General features: G+C 37.0%; 1 long non-coding RNA gene across 1 annotated transcript; it reads left to right on the plus strand.

Moving 5' to 3' along the window:
- On the plus strand, nucleotides 1-2920 carry LOC120726488. The gene is made up of 2 exons (XR_005694329.1): nucleotides 1-176; nucleotides 322-2920. It is a non-coding gene; the product is annotated as an uncharacterized LOC120726488 (long non-coding RNA).
- The last annotated feature ends 2598 nt before the right edge of the window (nucleotides 2921-5518 follow it).

Below are 5518 nucleotides of genomic sequence, written 5' to 3' on the forward strand. Positions count from 1 at the left end.
ATTTCTAGTCGTCTGTCCACACATCACAGCTGTCAGTATCCAGTGAGATATGAAGACGAAAAGGAATACAGAGAAGAGCCCTTCAGTTGGATATTACCGCTGGCTTTCCCCGGGGGAGTATGTTGGATTTAGCGTTTGCCTCTGGGATCTTTACTGTACTTTCGACTCCCTACATGGTACGTTGTAAATGCATATTATGATCAATCCAATAAATTCTGCTGCTTTTACTTAATATCCTCATTCAATAAAAGATAACACTGTATTATTATGATCCTTAAGTTTACAGATTATCTAGCTTTATTTCTGCCTATTTGTCTGCAGATGTTCACAGACAATATTGTTTTCAGCCCAAAGCTATAATTTTCCAGCGAAAGGGATTATCTCCAAGTCCAGATATATGACTTGGCTAAATCATGTGGGACAATATCTAGTTATAAAATATGAATTTGACAAGTTGCATTGTAACTTTTTGTGCTAATCTCAGTTGTCACATCTCAACAGCAGCACCTGCGCTGTGGTTGTATTTAAAAAGTAAAACTGGGACTTGATTTTGTTTTGGGGTTTTCTTTAGTTCTATGGAGTACATTTGAAATAAAGAAAGGTTTAATGCTACTTTTTTTTTTACTTCCACTCCAAACTTCTAGCAAACTTTTTGTGGGATGAGATGTGACATTTTTATAGTGAAAAAGTAGAGAATATTTGACAGATGAAGCTGACAAACTCACTGCACAAATAAAGCCTTATTCTCTACTCTTTTTTCTTTTTTCGCTCTCTGTTTTTCTTTGATTTAGGTATTGTGGTTTATCTTGGTCCAGATGGGACCAGTAAACGTAAATGGAAACATGTTATTTACATTCAGATGGCTGCTTAATAATACAATTATATAATACAATAATACAATATTTTTCTTTCTCTTTCTTTTTTCTTTTTCATATCTTACTCTGTTGTTTGCCTTCTAAGTCATCCGGGTACAACAGTTTGCAACAAGTCTGCCTCAAAGTAAATATATCAAAAAGTAGTAAAAGTTCTGTTGCCAGAATTTAAGGAGGCAGTTGCTCAGATTATGGACAGATCTGCACAATTTATCTTCAGTGAAGGTTTTAATGTTTAGACTTTTGTGGATGTGTGAAGATTGTGGAGATTTAGCGATGGGTCACCATGAGGAAACTACTGTTGCAATTAATCACCTCCAGCCAGTGTTCATTTTCAGGGTGATTTATACAATAGTACAAGAAATCATAGAAATATAAGTCAGGATATGATAAAGGACAAGTATTTAGGTATGGATATTTCTCACTATCTGAGAAAAAAAAAACTTTGATGCACAACATGAAACTCTTTGAAATGAAATTCTTTATTCATGCAAAGTTTTAAATGAAATGTTTCTTTTCCACAAGTGAAACCCATCAGCGGTGATGTCTGGAAGTGTAAAATTTTAAAGAGAATCTCTAAATCATCCTGATGATTTATCCTGAACAATTATTTAGCAGCAAAGTAAAGTAGTGCAAAAACACTGAGTCATTGTTTTGTTGCTGTGGAAAATGCAGAAAATAAAAATATACCGTACAGTGCGGATGTCTTGAGTCACCTTTCATTTCTTTATATTTTGATATGAAAACACGAGATAGGTGCAGCGAATCTTGGAAACACCTGCAAACACGCAAAGTGAAAGTCGATATTTAGTGTGACCCCCTTTATTCTTCAACACAACATGAACTCTCTTGTCCAAGCTTTCTTGTGATTTTTTTTATATAAAAGAAATCTCCAGGCTTTTGAAGGACATTCAAAGCTCTTCTTTGGATGCTGGCTGCCTTTTGTTCTGTCCTCTGCCAGGATGATCCCACACTGATTAAATAACGTTGAAGTCCAGGCACTGGGGAGGCCAATCCATGACTGATAGTGTTCCACTGTGTGTTTTTCTATCCAGCTGTGCTTTTACTGCACTGGCACTGTGTTTGGGATCACTGTCGTCCTGAAAAATGAAGATGTTGCCAATCTTATACTTTCCACATGGTATTTCATGCTGGATCAAAATCTGATAGTATTTTCCAGCATTAGCAGCTTTCCTTCAAAGGATCCCCATTACCACTGGGTAAAATGCAGCTCCAAACCATAACAGAGCCTCCACCGTGTTTTCAGATGAATGTAGACACTCACTGTTGTACTCTCTGCTGACCTTCTCAATATTCACAAGCATTTGATTATGTATGCAGGCATTTGAAATCTGGATTCTTCGCCCCATAGGACCTGTTGCCAATTGTTTTTAGTCCAGTTAGTGTGTAATTTGCAATACCTCAGCCTTTTATTCCTTATCTTATTTCTTGACAGCCAACTTTCAGCTGAGATTGTTCCTGCTGAGGCTTCAGTAAACTGTAGATGGATGAACTAAAGTGCCAGATGCATCTCTCAGGTCATGTGTCAAGACTTTTTTTCTCCTGTTCCTTCCTTTTCCTAACTTTCATACACTTTTCATCTTCTATAGAGAGCGTTTTGGGTCTGGTATCCCTTATTTTACTCTCCACTTGTCCACTTTCCTCCTTTAAGGCCACACTGCACACCACGCCAAGTTTTTTGGATAATAACTCTTGGAGAATCACTTGGTTGGTGAAGAAACTCTGTTTTATGCATGTCAGTCTCCATTATTTTTTTTTCAGAGACTCATCTAAAGAAATGGGAAGAAATAATTTGTTTTTGTGACAGGCTGCTAGTAGCTAAACGACGAAAGATGCCATTTAAAATTTAAATTCTCTGGTAGGTGTAGATACTGCTTGATCGCTTGAGTTAGGTGTCTTTTGTATGCCTGAATGAATCATAGGTTAGTGTTAAGTGGTTCAATAAACAAAGGGGGAAAAACTGTTCATCTGAAAATGGTGAAGTACAAGGGCTAGATTTAAAAAAGGAGTGAAAAAGCAGCCCATGTCCAAAGAAAAAGTTTGAAAGTCCTTTGGAAAGATTAACGAACTATTTCTCAAGCCCACTATTACTTTTTACCAAAAGAAACTGCTGTAGATTTCAGTAAGGGCTCTGTATAATAACAGTGCAATGCTGGCAACGCTAGCTGACAGTATTTGATTGTATTTTAACGAGAAAATTTGCAACAGTTTAAGCTTGTCTTGGGATTACAAAAAGGAGCTCTCTGTTATGGCATTAGATATCAATATTTTAATTGCACTCACTTCAGATGTTCATAATGACAGTACAGTGGGGAGAATGAAATGCTTTGTTATGCTTTCTAATCTTGTTAGTACTACACAAACGTGGACAAACCTCTAATTTACTCTACTAACTACAGGTAATAACAGACTGTACAGTGTTCATTCTTCGACAGAAAGACACATCCACAATGTGAGCACAGATGTTGTGGATACAAATGAGCATAGCAACTGTTATAATGTACACCACGTATTATTTTGCCTTTAAAATGTTCTAAAAGTAAGAATGCCAGTTTACTCATCAGATTTATATCATTCATTTTCCTGCTTTTTTCCACGCCTTGTGTTATGAATTGAATTGGTCTTTTTCATTTTAGAAAAGCACAGATTACATCATCTTTACATATCTAAGAAAAGCGTGTCATTCAAAGCATGACAGTCATGCAAACTGGCACATGTCAGGATTTGTTTTTGAAAAACAGAAACTCTTGGCCTTTTTTTGTCACTTAGCAGCATGTTTGCTTTGACAGAAACAGTTTGCAGTATACACTCTGCCAATATGCTCCCCCTCCCTGACTGTCTCAACAAAGTTCTCTGTGTGCTCTCTATCTCTAAAAGCAAACAAACAGAAACATAGTGGGGTCTTTGCTTCTTTCTAATAACTATATATAATAAAATGTATTTATTTTTCGTTTGTTTTGGATGGCAGCGTTGATTTCAAATGTCCGACAGCTGTCCGACAGTAGGCCAAACTAAAAAGACAGTAACACTTTGCAGAAACTTTTAACTGCTGCTATTAAACACCTTCCACACCTTTAAAGAAGGACAACTGTTTCTTTGAAAATAATCTGAAAGCGATCTCTATGGCATTCTGCGGGGCAAAACCACAAATTACGGTGGCAGAGTGAATGGCATTATGAGACTTCAGTGTGTGGTCCTTCACTAGTCTCCCCTCCTGCTGTTCTCTCCTGGCCTTCTCCCCTCCTGCTGCCCCCTCTGCTGGGGTTAGCAGGCATAGTTGACCCTGGTTAAAATTCAACTGTCCCGGTAATAATATGGTTAGTTTTTCCCTTATTGGCCTGGTCATGGAACAAAAGGAAGTGGAAACTGCAAAATTAAAAAGAAAAGAAAAGAAAAGAAAAGAAAAGAAAAGAAAAGAAAAGAAAAAGAAACTCAAATGAATCTGAATCAAAAAATTATGATAGACTATAGAAAATGATGCACGCTGCAGCAAGCTTTGGGTATAAACGCACATGTTTAAAATAATTAAAAAGGAAAAGTGAAGCAAAATTGCTCAGGCCTTAAATATAATTATGTGTGTCCTGGGTTTATACTGTGAGTACTCTGGATGCGTTTACAGTTTTTAAATCCAGCAGTGAATCATTTACTTACATCGGGAGATAGTGGTTTTATCGTTAATCCTAAATTGCACCTCTTCTTTCTTACATCTTTACCTTGGTTTTTGTCCTCTTCAATTACAGTGTGTGGCATCCACTGGAAGCAATAGCAATAATAATAGTAATAATAGTAATAATAATGATAATTGGTATACAGACTGTTGGCAGTCGCTTTTAACCAAGTTCCATGTCTGAGCCTCCAGCAATCCACCCCCAGCATGAGTCAACTTTGGTGTGTGGGATTAATTTATCAGTATACCCCCTTAAGGATAAACTAGTCACCATAATTAACTGCTGAATAAAGTGAAGCTCGTGGCTGCCACCATATTTTCAACAGAAAATTGTTTCCTGAGGTCATATCTAAACTGGGGTGGGTTGGCTTCAGATAGTCTTCATCAGACTTCTTTTTGCAGTCAGAAGAGCTGCCCACTGCTGGCCATCAGAGGTAACACAGGTCTAAGGCACTTTTGCACTGGCTTTGTTTTTCAGATGTGGAACCGAAGTCTATTAAAAATAGATACAGCCAGTGATGTTCAAAATATTTTTTTTCTTTACTGATGATTAATTTACCACTGGAATGCACTACGAGTCAAAATTACTTGTTTTAATCAGTGCTTACAGTATAGACTGTATATAGAAGCTAGATATAGGCACTGTGATGTCTGTTTTGAAGTTTCCAGTTGAGCATCTTGTCCAGCGCTGACATGGATTTTAAAAACTTTCCCAATATTCACAAGTGAAAAGGTGGATCGGATTTTCTTGTTTAATCTTAACTTAAAAGATGGAAACTTCAAAATGAATTATATATAACTTGCTCATAGAAGTAGGAAAGTCCAGTGGTCAGGTCTCTGCAGGAAAAATTAGCTGTATTAATGGTGGCCATCGCAACAGATTCTGCCAAAGAGAAGCTGAAATGAGCTCATAAGACAGGCCTCTGACTTTTTTCCTTTCATATCTTATCAGTCAAGA

The sequence above is a fragment of the Simochromis diagramma genome, unplaced genomic scaffold (assembly GCF_900408965.1).
Source record: "Simochromis diagramma unplaced genomic scaffold, fSimDia1.1 OVJJ01000205.1, whole genome shotgun sequence".
NCBI lineage: Eukaryota > Metazoa > Chordata > Actinopteri > Cichliformes > Cichlidae > Simochromis > Simochromis diagramma.